General features: G+C 40.0%; 1 long non-coding RNA gene across 1 annotated transcript; it reads left to right on the top strand.

The window, feature by feature from the left end:
- The first annotated feature begins 1,860 nt into the window (after positions 1-1,860).
- LOC126926956 (uncharacterized) lies at positions 1,861-6,192 on the top strand. The gene is made up of 3 exons (XR_007715037.1): positions 1,861-2,698; positions 2,760-2,847; positions 5,739-6,192. It is a non-coding gene; the product is annotated as an uncharacterized LOC126926956 (long non-coding RNA).
- The last annotated feature ends 12,867 nt before the right edge of the window (positions 6,193-19,059 follow it).

The following is a 19,059-nucleotide window of genomic DNA, read 5'->3' as shown; positions in this document are numbered from 1 at the left end:
TAAACCTAATATCCATTTCACATATCTTCTTTGTATTCTATCCAGTCTTTCTTCCGTGTTCCAGCCCCATACCTCTGCTCCAAACAGCGCCACGCTCTCTACCAGTACTCCAAACATCTTCATTCTCCTCTTGCAATCCTGTTTGAATATTCTTTCTCCCACGCTCCATGTTTTTTTCATTGCCATTCTTGCTCTCTTTTTTCTATCTTGTATGTGTTTCTCATCACTACCGTTTTTCTGTAGTATGTACCTTAGGTATCTTATCTGGTCCACTTCTTCTAATTCTTGCTCTCTCCATTTCCATTTTCTTTGTCTCCTTTTGTTCCTTCTTTTTCCGAAAACTACTATTTTGGTCTTTTTCGTGCTCAGTTCTAGTTCGGCTTCCTTAAAAAATTTTTGGAATCTCTTTAACATTTCTTTTAGCTCCCCCTCTCTATCCGCCATCAGCACAATATCGTCTGCACATGTTAGTGACCATGCCTTTCTTTCTCCTACCACTATGCCCCCAGCTTGTCCTTTCCTTAGTTCTTCTTCCAGTCCTGCTACGTATATGTTGAATGACGTCCGCAAAGCAGGCATATAATTTCCCTTTTTTTTACTCAACTGTTTGTGTATGATATGGTTTATCACAAATACCGCGTCGGTCACTCCTCTTCCATTTCTAAACCCGAATTGGCTCTCTTCCAGTTTGTTTTCGATATCTGCCTTCAGTCGTTCGTCCAGTATCCCTGCATAGATCTTGTATGTTGTATCCATTAATATTACTCCTCTGTAACTCTTCGCTACTCTCTTGTCCCCTTCTTATATATCGGACATATTACTCTTTTTTTCCAATCTTTTCATTTGTTCTCTTATGAACTCCTTTACTGTCTCGTCATTGCTTCCTTCGTTCCATTACTTCGTACCATTACTTTTTTTGCCGCGCTTCTGATTTCCTAACCTCTTCTCTTCTAGTTTTTTTCATTTGTGTCTCTCTCTCGTTCCTATCTTCCTTTCGTTTTTCTTTCACTTTCTCCTCGTTTGCTCATTCTTTATTTTCCCTCCTTCGTGTCACTTTCTGTTTCCTTCTCCTTCTTCCCCTCACACTTCACTTTTTCCACAGAGTTCTCCGTCCGCGTGTTACCCTCGACCCGAATCAAACAGAAAGTCCTATGTCCAATGTATTTTACGTGAAAGAAATGGACAAAAACTTGATTATCTATGCAGGAGTAACGGATGGATATAAAAAATTTATAACAAATACAGAAACTTGATAGTAATCGTATTCAAAGAACATGGTTTGTATAAAATAAACAGTTATATTGAAAGGCAGGAGTCTCATGCTAAAAATGTAGAAAAATGACACAAAAAGAAAAATATTACAGAATCTTAGTACATGTAAATTTTAACTATTTAAATACGGTGCTGTTATGTCAAAGGGAATTGTCTTCCCTTAAATCGAAAATGATAACGCTACTTGAAATCTATCCTTGAAAATTCCGATCGGTACGGTAGTTGCTGCCACCAGAAATAGCTAAGAACTATTTCATCAAAATTTTTTTATTATATATTCCGAAATTCATGACGGTGTGTAGCATTAGCTAGCGTTTTAACTTGTAACTGTTAAATACATTCCACTTTCCGGTTAACCTACTATGCGTAGGAATACTGGCATGGGAGAGGATTAAAGTTGTTGAAAATGCACAATTATCTTTGATACACTGGGGTTTTATTTACTTCGACTCGATTATATTATAATTGATAAAATTTATCTTTATCTTCCGAGTATTCGTTATTGTAATTTATGGGCGATGCCGCTCGTGAAGAGTACGGTTGTGGTTCTTCCTTAACACCAACAACTATTAGTAATTGTAGGGACAAATTAAAGAATTTAAAACAAGGGGCAACAGAAAGTGTACAATCTTTCAACTCCAGATTCCGATAACAGCTGAACGAGTCAAATTACGCGGTTCAAAACGAAAACCGCACACCAACTGAACGACGCGTAGCTATAGATATTGAAGAACGCGAAGCTCTTAAAACATATTTGCACAACTTACAATACGAAATAGGACAGATGGTTGTATCTAGCGATCCAAAGAACCTGAACCTTGCCCAACAACTAGCAGCTGATAGAGAACAATGGTTACAAGAAACAAATCGTGTCGCCAACCGCCCAAAGAATCAATCTCACAACACTATATTAGTATCCAAGCGAAATACTACCGATCCACGACCACGAACTTTTGCTCAGCTACCTAGCCGACCATTAGACGGCCGCATGAAACCGAAGTGTCCAAAGAGTTTACGAACTGGACACACAGCCGAAAACTGCTACTCCCGAAATTTTCCATTCGCCAACCAAGGAAAGATTCCACCTCGAATAAACCAAACAAGGTTCCGGAGAACCCGGAAGAAGCTTACATAGAGTCAGCTGCACCACCACCGGAAGATTACTCACAATATCTTTATCAACCCGAACGACAGAGCGAGTATATTTGGTCGACAGAGGAGCAGGAATAAACCTAGTGAAACGTAACAAAACTGTCAACGCGATACAAATAGGGCCTAGACAAAGATTTTCTATGGGACGAGACAAATACGAAACGAACGAATACATAACGAAACGAATTTTTGGACAAGATCACATCTTTCACATAGTACCGGACAACTTTCCAATCATCGAAGACGGAATCATTGGGCTACAATGTTTAGAGAAGTATAACTATTCAATATCCAATGACAGAATCCGACTAAATGACAAAACCATTTTATTTCAGAAACCAATACAATTAACTCCTGGAGAAAACAGAGTTCAAACAATCTATCTGGAAGGCAAACCAACTAAAGTATGTTTTATCAACACTGGTGAGCAAAACATTCAAATTTCTAATAATATTCAAAATTCTCATGATGTTTCCAACGTATCGAAACTAAAAAGCCCAGTGAGAACAGATCACATTGAAAAGCCAATCCGCGAATCCATAGAAAAGATTATTCTCCACTACGTTGACATCTTTAATTTAGAAACCGACCTTTTGCCCTGTACTAATTTAACCCAGCACACAATTTCATTAACCAAAGATAAAATCATTAACACACGATCGTATAGACCACCGGAATGTCATCGAGACGAAATTTCGCGACAAATAGGAGACATGTTAAAGAAAAATATTATAGAAGAATCAGATTCCCCTTATAACTCTCCGGTATGGGTAGTTCCGAAAAAATTAGACGCCTCAGGAAAACAGAAATGGAGGATAGTCATTGATTTTAGGAAACTAAATGAACTCACGGAACAAGACGCTTATCCCTTATCTGACATAGACGACATTTTGACACAACTAGGAAACGCGAAATTCTTTTCGGCGCTTGATTTATCCTCAGGATTTCATCAAATTCCAATGAACGAGAAATCCAAAAAATATACCGCTTTTTCGACACCGCAAGGCCACTTTCAGTTCAATCGAATGCCATTCGGTCTTAAAAACGCACCCGCTACTTTTCAAAGATTAATGGACAGAGCCTTAACTGGACTTGTAGGAAAATATTGCCTTGTTTATTTGGACGACATAGTGATATTCGGAAAAACGATTCAAGAACATAATGAAAACCTCGCGATAGTATTTCAGAGACTCAGAGAATTAGGACTTAAATTGCAACCGGATAAGTGCGAATTCGTAAAACCGGAACTAGAATACTTAGGCCACGTAGTTTCAGCCGAAGGAGTTAAACCAAACTCCAAGAAATTAGACGCTGTAAAAAACTTTCGATTACCCCGCAATGCCACGGACGTTAAATCATTCTTATTACCGCAAATTTATTCGGAATTTTTCTAAAATCGCGAAAAGCCTTACAGACTTAACAAAAAAGGACACACCATTCCATTGGACTGACAAACACCAGACTAGCTTTGATACTTTAAAGGACAAACTCTGTAATTCCCCAATACTAGCTTATCCGGACTTTAACAAAACCTTTACCCTAACCACCGATGCAAGTAACGAAGGACTAGGAGCAATACTGTCGCAAGACGGTCATCCTTGCTGATACATTTCGAGGACACTAAACCCACCCGAACGAAACTATACCACGACAGAAAAGGAACTCTTGGCCATCGTATGGGCCGTGAAAAGACTTAGGCAATACTTGTTAGGACGACGTTTCATTATTCGAACCGACCACCAAGCCCTTAAGTGGCTACACAATTGCAAAGACCCCTCTAGTCGACTGATTCGTTGGAGATATAGACTCGAAGAATACAACTATGAAATCGAATACACAAAGGATAAAGATAATACAGCTGCAGACGCCTTATCTAGGGTTCACGCGGTAACTCGCAACGAAATAGTTAATCTCGACCTATTAATTGACCACACTAATTCATTCAACGAATGGAAGAATAACAACGAGAACCCGAAACTCTTAGAAATTAAACCGAATGATCAAACATTTTACCAATTAACTCGAAACGATTTAGGAGAATACGACGAGACACTTTGGATCAGAAAACTTTACAAAATTCTTAAAAATACAACAAAAATCGGCATAGGAAATAACGATTTCACTGAATTAGAGAAAACACAGATTAAACTCATGCTAATATATTTTAACGACACATACAAGGAAATTACTTATGCGCCCAACCCCATCTTAAAACTAGACGAAAGCGAAATACTACAAGCAATAAAGGAAAACCATAACGACACCGTAGGATATTTAGGGATACAGAAAACGTATCAACGGATTAAGGATAAGTTCAAAATCCCCGGCCTTTTTGAAAGAGTAGAAAACTTCGTGAAGACATGCGACACATGTCAAAAGGAGAAACTAACACGTATCAGACCCAAAGAGTCCCCACAGATCTCAGACACACCACTTCACCCTAACGACAAAATCGCTATGGACATCATAGGACCGATGACGAAAACCAAACGCGGAAATCAATATATACTTTCAATTCACGACGAACTTACGAAATATCTGATCCTTGTTCCCCTTAAAACGCAACGAACTGAATCTATAATTAACGCGCTCATTGAGCACTATATTTATATATTTTCGGCACCAAAGACGATTCTGACAGACCAAGGACAAAATTTTGTTAGCGATTTAATGACGAAATTTGAAGAGGCCTTTAAAATCAAACACGTCAAAACAACTTCATTTCACCCACAGAGTAACGGATCCCTCGAAAGAACACATGCCTCGGTTAAAGATTTAATTCGTACTGCGTTACACGACAATGACAAAGAATGGGACGAAGTACTTAATTTCATTTCTTTAGGATACAACACTGCAAAACATGAAGGAACAGGATTCTCCCCCTTCGAATTGACTTTTGGGCGAAAAGCGAACTTACCTTCCGCAATATCCAAATTCCCCGCATTTACCTATGACGATATGTACTCACTTTGGCAAAAACAGTTAAATAAATATTGGGAAACAGCTCACAAAACACTTATTCAAAATAAGCAACGCTACAAGCGAGACCAAGAAAGAAAGATTGTTAAAACTCAGACTGTGTTTAGGAAAGGAGACTTTGTTTTAATTCACAATAACCATAAAAGAGATAAGTTGGACATTGAATGGTTAGGACCCTATAGAATCAATGATGTGAAAACTCCTTACTACATTATATCTATCGACAATATTAAGAAAAAGATACATGGTAACCGATTGAAAACGTACTTTTTCCAGGATAATGCTGACCCTAGCACTAGTAACAATACCCTTGATTAGTTGTCTTAAATTCACAGGATAGGAATTACGATTTATAAACAAATCCAACCAATTCTACTGCGATCTTAGAGGACCAAGATCAATCTAAACTGGGGGGTATTTCACTACCGGCATACTTCAAATCCGATGGACCGGTGATGGAGATAAAGATGTGGCGGCCTTGGCGACAATGTATATCGCCGAAGTGCCTAATGAGTCATCTATATCCTAACGGTCCTTCCATCGAATGTTCTAGAAGTGTGGCAACGGTCACGTACGCCTACAGGGTAGTGGGGATATTGAGGGATGACAAACAAAGAAGAAACAGATCCCACCGAAAGCCAAATTGTAAGAGCTTCAGTCTTGGAAAGTCACGGCTGGAGCTTAGAACCAAATCGCAGTCAGTGTAAATTCAGAATACAAGAAATAAATTCTCTTGTTTTTTTTTTTTGTTACCCAATTTTTTTTTCTTTTGGTTCGAGCTACCCCTTTTTTATTTTACGTGACACCGTCATGGTGACGCTGTCGAGGAAAACTATATGGGGTCTAGGAGCACGAGATCATCGGATTCGTGGAGAAAAGTCTTCGTTCGGAAAGTGAGGCAAATTGGCATTGCTGGTAATTGGTCAATTTCCCTGTGGTTAGAGAAAGATACTAGCCACCCTTGAAAAAAAGTTGCTAGCGGGAAGCGTCGTTCGTGAGAAAAATAGATTTCCCGTATCTTGCCGTAGTTGAGACAAACACTGTTTGTCTGTTTGAAGGACTTTAGTTAAACAAATCTTAAGATTTATAGCGGGTCCTCGGGCTAGCTGAACATGTACTGTGGAGACGCATCGACATCTGGTAATCATCTTGCTCGAAGAATAGAGTCTGCGCGTGGCGAGCCACGGGTCAGAAATCGTTGAAATGTTTACTGTCGTGCACCGTCCCAAGTATTTCTTTTAAGGAGAGCATACAGTTACTTCATGCCTTTGTTAGATAAAACATTCCTCCCTTGACCGCGGCTACGTTCGGCGACTGGTTGTCGCTTCGAGCCCCAGCTCACTATCATAAATCTCGAACAATCGGAGTGACATTTGTTTAATCTAAATTACGACATTACGGTATTCCCGCGAATCCAAGGAGGGGTTCCGATGTTCTTCCATCTCCGACATATAAATATATTTTTTGTAACTAGTTTTAATAATACAGTAACGAATAATATACTATTACTGTTCATTAGGTTATTAGTGATTCGATGTGAGTTACACACACACACATATATATATATTTTAAAAGTAATTTTCCATATGTAATTTTCCAAGACCATTTGTGGTTTCTTAACAGGTTTAGTTCTACATATTTTATCCATTTTATTTCTGTATTTGACAATTAATTAAAATGTGTATCCCTGCTGTCTCGATTATTTCCCTTCAGCTGTCATGTCGTATCTGGTCTTTCTCGTTATTTTTTTTTCATTATTTATTAGAATATTTACAATCAATTCTCGTTGAAAATTTTCAGTAACTTAATTTGGCGTGATACAATGACATGGATTATAATAGCTTTATATTGTTGATTCTAGTAGAACTAAGGATTCAATCTAGTGGGTATTTTCTTTTTAGTCTGCGGATCTGGTCCGTCGTGTCCAGTAGTTGGGTGACTAGTGGGTTGTGGTGGTTGTTGACTCTTGTGTTATATCTGCTTCTGGACTTGTGTATTTCATCTTTGACTGTAGGTATCTTGAGGTCACGGTGGATTGTTTCGTTGGTAACATACCAGGGTGCATTTAATAGGGATCTTAGCGTTTTCGATTGGAAGCGTTGGAGTATTTCAATGTTGGAGTTACTTGCTGTTCCCCATAGTTGGATTCCGTAGGTCCAGACAGGTTTTATTACGGCCTTGTAGAGGGTTATTTTGTTCTGTTTGTTTAGTTTGGAGCGTCGGCCCGTGAGCCAATAGAATTTTCTTAGTTTTTCCTTTAGTTGCTTTGTTTTTTCCGAGATATGTTTTTTCCAAGTTAGCCTCCTGTCCAGGGTCATGCCCAGGTATCTTACGGAGTCCTTGCTAGGGATTATTGTGTTGCTAATGGTGACCTGGGGGCAGGTTTGTTTTCGGAGCGTGAAGGTTACATGGGAGGTTTTTTTTCGTTTACTTTGAAGCCCCATTTTTGGAACCACTTTTCCATGGAGTCGAGACTTCGCTGGAGAGTGGATGAGGCAATTGCCGGGTCTGCGTGGGTAGCTAATAGTGCTGTGTCGTCGGCAAATGTTGCCATTGTTATCTCGTTTGATATAGGTAAGTCGGCAGTGTAGATGGAGAACAGTAGGGGTCCGAGGACACTACCTTGGGGTATGCCGGATTCTATTGGGAATGTTGCGGAAGTGGCGTCTAGGCATTTAACTATGAATTGTCTGTTGGTTAGGTAGGATTTTAAGATGGAGTAGTATGGGTTTGGTAGGATCTTTTTAAGCTTGTATAGTAGCCCTTCATGCCATACTTTGTCGAATGCCTGTTGGATGTCTAGGAATACCGCTGAGCATATTTTTTCTTTTCAAGGGTTTGGCTGATAATGTGGGTTATGCGGTGGATTTGCTCTACTGTTGAGTGTTGTTTTCGAAAGCCGAATTGGTGATCTGGGAGTGTTTTCAATTCTTCTAGGAGTGGAAGGAGACGATTCGTGAGCATCCTCTCGAATAGTTTAGACAGAGTAGGGAAAAGACTGATTGGGCGATAGAAGCTGGTTTCATATATTGGTTTACCGGGTTTGGGGATGAGGGTGATCAGTGAGATTTTCCACGCCTAAGGAAAGTGTTCAAGGAGGAGGATAGCGTTAAAGATTGATGCGATGAGTGCAATCCCTTTTATGGGAAGTTCCTTGATTGCTTTATTTCCTATTACGTCGTGACCTGCTGCTTTCTTGGGGTTTAGGCGACTGATTGCTTCTATGATCTCTGCAGAGGTGAAGGGTTCAATAGGAGGGGACATTTGGAAGGGAGTGTGCAGGTATTCGGTAACGTCCGCAGCAGCTATGGAGGAATGGGGTTTGAATACTTCAGTTAAGTGTTTGGCAAATAGGTTGGCTTTTTCTATAGGGCTACGCGCCCATCCACCCTGCGGACGGCGGATTGGAGGTATTATTTGTGGGGGGCGCGTGAGTTTCCTGGAGGCCTTCCATAGTGAGTAGTTGGAGTCGGCTGTGAGATATTTGTGAAAACGGTCATTATTGTAGTTTTTTATGGTTTTGGATAGTTTTCTAGTTGCGTTGTTTAGTTTGCGTTTGTCCTCCGGTGTTCTATGGGTCTGCCATGTTCTTCTTAGTCTACGTTTTTCTGCTATTTTTTTTAATATGTACTGGGGGTATTCGTGATTGCTGATGGACGTTTTTGCCGGTGTGGAGACGCGGATTGCGTTTATTATGCTCGCATTTAGGTATTCCGTGGCTGCTTCGATTTCATCATTGGTTTTTAGTGAGGTTGAGGCTGAAGTTGTGTGGGTAAAGACTTCTCTAAAGAGCTGCCAGTTGGTGTGTTGGTTATGAATGGAGCCGTTAGGTGTATTCTCGATGATAGTTGAACTGACTGTTACTATCACGGGGGAATGATCAGAGGAGAGATCAGCCGAGGAATTGATTTGGACGTGTCTTGACGAGATATTTTTAGTTATGAGGAAATCAAGAAGATCGGGTATTTTGTTTGTGTCGGTGGGCCAGTATGTGGGTTCGTATGTAGTAAGGTAGTTGAGGTTGTTGGTTGTTATGCTGTTGAAGAGGTTTTTGCCTCTTACTGTAACCAATCTGCTGCCCCATTAGGTGTGTTTGGCGTTGTAGTCTCCTCCAGCTATGAATCTATTGCCCAGGGTGTCCAGGAAAGTCCATCATCAAAGTCTTCTTTGGCGATGGAGTGTCTGGGAGGGCAGTATACAGCTTGTTTCAACCGATCGCGGAGAGACGCGATCGCTAGATAACGCGTCAACGAGAGTCGTAAATTCTCATTACGATTAAACAATCGACGCCACGAACTGATTGATCCCCTATTTCTATTACGAGAATAGAGGTGGTTAGGTTTGAGTGTATATGAACAACTATACTGGGTTGGTTGATAAAAGTTTAATAAAAATAACGAAACAACAAGTTCAGTCAAAGATCAACAATTAAAAACGAAAAAGATAACAGTCAAGGTTTGTTTAGCGGTTTGCTTATAACGAGACCTATCGCACTTCACAGCTTGAGACAGACGTTATGTGTTAGATTCGATTCAATGTGTAACGTTCGACGTGTCACAAGGAACTAACTGACTTTAGATGATTTCATTGTCTCATTTTTAAGACGATGCCCACTCTACTTAGGTCACGCCACCGTTCGCGCCTATGATCACGTATGTCTATTCTTGCGTGGAAAACGTAACGGACAAAATTCGACGTTTCGAGAACTCGCTGCTTGGCGACAGCTATGCGCTCTTCGATACATTGTATATGATCCGGCGGTCAGATAAAACGATCTGACTGCGACATTGTAGGGCCGCGATCGACGGTTAGAAAATACAGCCTGTGGCAAGCCTCGTGGCGTAACACAGCTGAAGTGGTGATTGTACCATGACAGTCTTCTATTGCTACGTTTGTTGCTTGGAGGTAGTCTTTCTGGAATGGTGGAAGTTCGTAGTGTTTAATGTTTGATTTGATTATGATTCCGGTGCTGCCGTGGGCCTTTCCGCTGGGGTGTTGGGTATGGTAGAACTTGTATCCGTTTATGTTCAGGTAGTTTTTGTCGGTGAAGTGGGTTTCAGATATGAGCATTATGTCGATTTGCTGGTGTTTTAGGAAGAGTTCTAGTTCAAATTTGCGTTGCGCTAGACCGTTGGCATTCCACAGAGCTATGCGTCTTGGTTTTATTTTGCGTCGGGGCGTATTAATTTATCCATGATGAGTGTTAATAGCGATAGCAAATTGTTTATTTTCTCTGATTGTTTCTCTATTAGCTTTTCAAGCCTAGAGACGTTGTCTGTATTAGGTGAGTTGGGAGCACTATTTTGAGGAGGATCCCTGTGGCTATTTGGTATATTTTGAGTGCCTTGTACCGCTTGGGCATAGGAGGTTGAGGGAGTGGTGAATTTGGTAGGGCTGGGTGTTTGATTGGTTGGGGGGATTGGAGTAAAGGTGAATTTCGGCAGGCTGGGTGTTTGGTAGGTTACCTCTTTTGTTCTAAGTTTGGGGTACTTGTTTGAGTACAGTGTTTTGTAGGCTGAGCAGCCTTTGTAGTTGGGGCAGGATGGTCACCTTGACAGTGGATGCACTTTGCTGGGGCTTCCGGTGATTTCCTGCACTGGTCGGTGGGGTGTGTACCTGCACATTTGACGCAGCGGAAGGTATGGTTGCAATATTTCTGCGCGTGTCCGTATCTTTGGCACCTTTTGCATTGCACTATCTCCTTTTTGATTTGCGGTGATTCGAATTTTACGATGGCGTTCATTAGGCGACTGGTGTTGTATATTTCCTTGTTGTTGGGTTTCTGTTTTAGGTCAATAAAGAATAGGGATAAAGGGTCTTTCGTAACTCTGTCCCTTATGTTGCTGACATTGATGACTTCGTGGCCGAGCTTAGATAGTTCGGTTTTTAGGTCGTCGATGTCTGCGGAGTGGTGGATGTTTCGTAGCACAACCCGAAAGTGTCTTTCTTCTTTGAGTTGATAGGTGTGGAAATTGGCGTTCAGGGCCCTAAGTATCTTGGTAAGCTTCCTGTAGGCATCTGGGTTCGTCGGCAGGTTTTTGACTTTGTTGTTGGTTATCTTCAAGTTGTAGTCCTCCTTGGGGATATCTCTCTCTAAGGACTTGATCATTGTCTGGATGTCGATGACATCATTAACAAATATTGGTGGGGGAGGGGGGCTTCTCTGTGCGTGATGGTTTGACGGCGGGTCTGCGATTTCCATGGCGTCGTTTGATGATTCCAATACTGCGAACCTGTTGTGGGTGTTAATTTGCGTTGATGGCTGTTCGTTCGAGTTTGTGTCTGCTGGTTCGGTTTTGCGTTTTTTCGCCTTATTGGCGTCGTTGGCACTGGGGGATCTGCTGAACTTCTGCCACGGGGGGAGTAGCGCGGGGTAGTGATGGGTTTGCATAGGCGAGCCTGGTCGTGATTGTTGGGCCATCATCGAGCTAGCTATTTCAATATGAATAACTAGTCGTAAGGCTATGAGGCAAAATTCGGGTTAGGGTTAGGTGCGTGGGATGTTCTTCACCCTGACGGATAGGAAACACTTGGGAGGATAAGAGTACGCTATGTTCACTTTCGACGGTTGGGTGACACGTGTTACTTTCGAACTTCACTGGGCACTAGAGACACGTCTGCACGCTTCGGCACTCAACAGCGAACTGAACATGCTAATATAACTGTTAAAAAATTCCACCAAATGTCCAAATTGGACAAATTGTGAATTTCAATAAATAAATAAAAAAAACAAGTTCTTGGCAAAAAAAAAATGAAGTATTAAAATTACGATCAAATAATGTTATTTTATATAGGTTGGGGTTGATAATCAAGCTGATCCACTCGGATTGGCTATCACACCTTTTCTTTCTTATACAAAACGCCAAATCACACAGCAAGCATCTAATCACTCGGGATTCGTCTTAGCAAATAACACGCGGTCGACTCCTAAGACAAAAAAGCGTCGTCAGGTGTCGTACCAACATAACCTTAGTAACCTTTTAGTAACTAGCGGTCATATCAACTGAGCATTTCTCAACACACCTTCTCTTCGTGCTGATCTGTAAAGTTTTAGTGAAAAATCTATTATTACTACTCCGAAAAAAATTTATACAAATTGTAACTAAATTTTGTTAATGATTAAAACTAGTGAGTTTATTTAGATAAATGTACTTGAAATAAAATATTAAAAATGTTTAAAAATACAATTAAGATATCTTTATTTATTAATACTTTAAAATATTTGTATATACACATGTATTTAATAGTATTATATGATATATAATATAATAATATATATAATAGTACTTTCATACGGCTACAAAAAGTTGATGCTGCAAAAATAAAACGTGGACTTCGCAAAAAAAAAGGTTCATTGAAAGATAACGATATGTATGTACAAATACTTTTTTTCACCATTGTACATGTGCGAGTATGCTCGATATTAACATCATACAGTAAAGAAAAATAAAAATAAAGCATAAGTTTGAAGGAATGGCGGAGTAATGTTTTTAATAATTACGTCGCGACGCCAGCGAAAGGGCGTATGGGGCATGCGTCTACCTTCGCACCATCACTCCGGATGGTCATGTCTGGACACGACTCCTCACTGCAAGGTCAAAGGTGGCTCCACTCAAATCACAAACCATTCCAAGGCTGGAACTGAGTGGAGCATTTCTTCTCACATCATTGGCCACTACAGTCCTTCAAGCCTTATCAAACAACATTTCTGGCGCCGCTGGCATCGAGAGTACCTGAACGAGCTGAACATCCGAAACAAATGGAGCAAGGGCAGTCACGACATCCGAGAAGGCACCGTAGTAGTCCTCAGGGAGGATAACGTACCATCCATGCAATGGCCTTTGGGCCGCGTGATCAAGGTCCATCCAGGAGTCGACTTTTTATGGGTAGCAACAATCGTGTGCGTTGAACGAAGCTTTATTCTGTCGCTCATTCAATTTTGCTATGTTTATTTTACCAGTTTGAGTTGAATTCCAGGCATCAAAATTTCCCACGGATTCAATTATCAATTTCATAAACTGAAATATTTCGATATTAATAGATCATTGTTTTATACAATAATAAAAGTTAGAATAATAGTAAAAATAAGTAAATGGTTACCTTGAAATCAGCAGTACAATCAGATAATTCATTTATTCGATATAACATATCCGTGAACCAACTGTTTAATCCTAATTTTGAAGGGTAAACTCTTTTTGTCCAAGACGGCGGAACAGCATCCATCATTATATAATTTTGTAGATCTTCCATCTCAGCATTAATAATTAATTCTCCCTATCAAAAAAATATCACTATTTAATTGTCTGTCGTTATATTACAAAGCAGCATTTAAAGTTTGAAAATTCAGAAGATTATGAAACTTTCTTCATCTATTATCGATAAATTTGAGAAGTTATAATTTTTTTCCATAAGCAGATACATTCAATATAAACAATTTCGAATTTACTGTCACATTTCAGTAGTTTTAAGTTGATCATGTTCTAATTGATTTAATGATGATGGAAGAAGTACGGCAATATGTTCCAACAGTTGTAACAGTAATTTGAGTCGCATATGAGAATGTCGTTTTGCCATTGCACTCATCGTATGATATAATTCTACAATGATTTCTTTCATTACGATATATTTAAAAATATTTTATATAACATACAATTTGGAAATTAGGTTCCAAAAACACATGTGGCGGCACACGAGCACGAAACTTTCCAACGGCTTCGCGACACAAAGCGCTATATCTTCAAAGCGTAAGGCCGACGCGCCTAATGTGCCATCGATATTCCTATGGTTCTTCCGCCGAATGTTTGGAAGAATGCACGCGCGGCAACTGCCGCGGTACATCTAATAAACGCGTGCGTAGTAGGGATATCGAAGGGCAACTAAGAAAAGAATCCGTTTGGTTTCGAACAAAGAGTCACTCTGCCTCAAGCCGCGAAGTGCGAAAGGTTCAGTATCATAACGAAGCAAACACAAGCCGAGATACGCGATTATAAACTCTCGATGGTTAATCATAAGTGTGAATCGTATGAATTTTTGACTCGTTGATTGTTAGAAGTAATAAACTATTTGTTGAACATCGGAGTATTCCTTCTGCACCTATCACGACATACCACCTCACACATATAAGAAACATTCGGTATTTGCACAAAAGTTGAAACTCAAGTGTTGCAGTTATAGGGAGGTAGAGACTGTTCTAAAAACTGAGATCTTCGATATGCTCAACGTAGAAGAGGATAACGCGAGTTTTCGTTTTCTTTTTCTTTTTTTTATTTATTATTTGTATTCACAATTTGTCCAATTTGGACATTTGGTAGAATTTTTTAACAGTTATATTAACATGTAGGTGCCTACCCCAGCGGGGTACCATCCTCGGTTTCGCTATGTCATATCATTTGTGAGGTCTGCTGGGTGCTTCCTTTTTAGCCTTCTATCCATGTTTATGGTTGTGAACGTTTCCGCTGCTAGCCGGTTTGGCTAAACGCGAGTGAAAGAAAAAAAGTGACGAGAGTCGAAGCATTCGGCAATCATTAAACCTAACCTCAACTTAATCCCAAGCTTAGACCTTTAACCCAAAGATCTAAATTTTCTATTTTATTTGTGATCAATGAAACTTATCAATATACATATAAATAATATTACTTTATAAATGAGGCGTGTATGGCGTTATGTTGTCGTCGGTGATAGTAGTAGTTGCCGACTGTAGATGTCGCTGCTGGGGCACTGCTAATTATTCTTTATTTTGATGCGTGGTAGAAAAATAGGATCACGGGCGCCGGGAATCCAACCCGGGTCCCGAACGTTCGAAACCTAGAGCGCTAACCACTTCGCTACCGTGTTTTTTTTTTTTTATCTTTGTTTATTAATTCCAGGTTTTTTACATATTTTTTTTACATGATTTTTTTTCCAGAAGAAACGCTGAATTCTAATTGTAGGGTGGTACAGGCAAAAGTACCGATACGCGACGGTACGACGTAGCCATGCATTATTACTTTACTGCATTATTAATTCAGTGGGCGTTGCCATTTTGTGGTTCTTTATCTTGTTGATTTTTGTTATGGGTTCCGTATCCACCAATATTTTTTTGTGTCTTTTCTGTGTTTGTCTTCTGTATCCTTTTGGGGGAGGGCCATGTTGTATCTCCACCTAGTGTCTGCAGTACGGCCATCTAGGTTTTCCTCGTATTGAATAGATTTCATTCCTATTTTCCTTTGCATATGATAAATTATGGGTATGTTGTTTTGGTCTTGGAGATAGTTTCTTTCGTCTAGGTATAGAAAGGCTTCGGGGGGGGGGGGTGTAGCCTGTTAACAGAGTATTTTTGAAGTATGCGTCGTTTGGGTATAAGCAGCCGAAGATTAGGCTGTTTTCTTTGATATTCGCGGCTTGCGAGAAGTGATTTCTCGTTAGTTTTAGGATGTGACAGTCGATGCGGTGGATGTTGGCTAAGTCGTATATTTTTTTGTTTTTTACGCATTTTCTGTATCCGCTGTGTTCTGATCTGTAAATGCTCAGGCAAGCTCTGATGCATTTTCTTTCAAATATGCGAATTTTTTCCATTACAGACGCTGGTATGTTGTACCATATTGGCCGTAGGTTATAATGGGTTTTATTAGCGTTTGGTAGCACATGATTTTTACTTTGCTATCGAGAAGTCTGGAATAAAACAGCCTTTTTGTATTCCAAAAAGCTTTGCTGGCTTTGGAGAGTTGGATTTCGATGTGTTGCTTGTAATTTAGTTTTTCATCTATGTTTATTCCTAGGTATTTTACGCAATTTTTGTGTGGTATGAGGTTCTCTTCGTTTGCTTTTTCTTTTAGGCGGAATTTCCTGACTTGTTCCCTTTCTGCTGGGCCGATTTTGCTTGTCATGGGTCTGAATAGTATGGTTTCGCATTTGCTTGCGTTAATTTTTAGTTTCCATGTATGATAGTAATCGCTGATTTTGTTAAAGAGTTCTTGCAGTTCTGTTCTTATCGTTTTGGTTTTGCGGCCTGTTACGTAGATGATTAGGTCATCCGCGAAGGCTATGGAGCGTTTATGTGTGGATGTGTTGAGGTTAAAGAGGTTTAGTAAGTCGTTATTGTAGATGCTGAAGAGTAGCGGGGAATTTACTGTTCCTTGTTGCAGGCCGTTCTCTATGGAGAATTCTTTGCTTGAAGTGTGCGAGCCGTCGGTCATTATGAACGTTTTGTTTGTTATCATGTCCCATACTATTTTGATTAGGTATTCGGGGAAGTTCTTTTTAATCATTTTATAAATGAACCCTGGGATCCAGACGGTGTCGAAGGCTTTTTCGATGTCTATTAGGCAGGCGGCTACTCGTTGATTTGCGTTAAGTGCCCAGCAGATATTCGACATAAGTTTGTTTATTGCTTGGATTGTGGAGTGTTTGTGGCGGAAGCCGAATTGGTTTTCCGGGATTATCTTATTTTTTGAGCAGAAGGCTGCTAGGGGGTTGTTTATGATCATTTCGTATACTTTGCTTATGTTGGGGAGGAGGCTTATGAGTCGTAGGTTTGCAGGTGATGAGCCATCTTTATTTTTTTTTGTAATGGCTATGAGTTTGGCTTTTTTCCATTTTTTGGGGAAGTACGTGTTGTTTAGTGCGTTATTAAACAGTACTGTGTAGTACCATTTTATTTTGTTTGGTAGGCGTTTGAGCGAGATGTTTGGAATGCCATCGAAACCGGCGGATTTTTTGTTGTTTAGCGTGGAGAAGATTGTACTTAGTTGTGAGGTGGAGTGCCGTGATAGGTGCGGAAGGAATACTCAGATGTTCAACAAAAAGTTTATTACTATTAACAAATCAACAGATCAACAATTTATACGATTCACACTTATGATTAACCATCGAGAGTTTACAATCGCGTATCTCGGCTTGTGTTTGCTTCGCTATGATGCTGAACCTTTCGCACTTCGCGGTCTGAGGCAGAATGACTCTTTTGTTCGAAACCAAATGGATTCTTTTCTTAGTTGCCCTTCGATATCCCCACTACACGCGCGTTTATTAGATGTACCGCGGCGGTTGCCGTGCGTGCATTCTTCCGAATATTCGGCGAAAGAACCATAGGGATATCGATGGCACATTAGGCACGTTGGCCTTACGCTTTGAAGGTATAGCGTTTTGTGTCGCGAAGCCGTTGGAAAGTTCCGTGCTCGAGTGCCGCTACAGTTGATTGAAGTTTGTAAAGTAGTTTATTTCTGGGTCGGGCTGTTTGGGGTCGTCCGATGTGTTTTCGTTTGAGAATGTGCAGACTGTTTTGTTTAGCGCTATGTCTTGTTTTATTTTATTTTTTAGTATGTTTGTTCCGGCGATGATAATTCTGTTTAATTGTTCTCGGCCCATGTGTTCGTTTTGTGTGTGAGTTTTGGCGAAGTGGGTGCCGATAATGTCTAGTTTTTCCGTTGTTTTTGATATTATGAAGTTGCCCTCTGTGTCTTTGTTGGTGTTGTGTATCTCGATGCCTGCTTCTTGGATGAGGGAGGCCTTTTCTGGAGGCAGTTTGAGGGGCGGGATGGAGTTTTGTTCCTTTGGTCTGAAAATTTGATTTATCTGCGGGAACATGCTAGCAGAGTCTTTTTTGGAGATATTTTTTATTTTATTTGTCCAGTATTGATTTATGGAGTTTGCGAATTCTTGTTTTAGTTGTGATTTTATTTCGTGTAGCATGTACTTTAGGAATTCTATGTCTTCTCTTTTGTCGTAAGAGTAGTTGTGTCTTAGGTTGTTTAATTTCGATAGTATGTAGCTTTTATCTCGTTATAGTTTTTTTAATTTATAGTTTACATATGGCTAGCAGGAGTCTTTTTTTTAACGTCGGTACGAATTCTAGTAGGGCGTTTTGTATATGTTTTTCTATTTCGTCTATGAACGAGTCGATTTGTCTGTCTGTTAGGTTGACATTGTTATGGATTTTTAGGTCGCAGTTCTGTTCGAGTAGGTTTTGGAACTTTTTCCAGTCTGTCTTTTTGTAGTTGTACCTGGGTGTTTCGGTCTATGTTTCGAGTGTTAGGTAGTCCGATGTGTTCTAGCTTATGTGAAATACTATGGCGTTATGGTCGCTGTCGTAGTCTATGGTTTTAAGAGTGTTATTTGGTCGTAAGTTTTGGAATTTTATTCGGGCGTCTGCTAGGCATGTGTCTAGGTAGAATCATCCTTTTGGGTAAGAGGGTAGCTCGGAGCTGTAGAGGTTTGTTTTGTAGAAAATGCTTTTATTGTCTAGCCAGATTCTGACGGAGTTTCCTCTCGTGTTGTTTATTTCGTTTTTCCAGCTGGTATGTTTGGCGTTAAGGTCACCGGCTATTATGTAGTAGATTTCCTGTTTGTCGAGCTGCAAAAGTTGGAAGAGATTGTCGAATTCGTCGTTAAATTGTTTCTGGTTTCCGTAGGCAGCGTAGGCTGCGGTGATAAATAAGTTTTCCTTATTGTTTATTTTTATTTTTATGATCGTCGTCTCTAGGATTTTGAAGTTTGTTATTTTGTCGTTTTGTATTGTTTTGAACTTCAGGGGGTTTTTTTATGAGGATTGCCGTTCCTCCTCCTTGGGTAGCGTTTGGTCTGTCGTGTCTTATTATAGAGTAGTTTTTGTAGTGCACTTTGTGTCTATAGTTCAGTTTTCTTTCTGAGATAAGTACTATGTCGGGGGTTTCTTTCTTAATT

The sequence above is a fragment of the Bombus affinis genome, unplaced genomic scaffold (genome assembly GCF_024516045.1).
Source record: "Bombus affinis isolate iyBomAffi1 unplaced genomic scaffold, iyBomAffi1.2 ctg00000064.1, whole genome shotgun sequence".
NCBI lineage: Eukaryota > Metazoa > Arthropoda > Insecta > Hymenoptera > Apidae > Bombus > Bombus affinis.
Note: the sequence above shows the minus strand (reverse complement) of the source record. Positions and strands in the feature narration are given on the sequence as shown.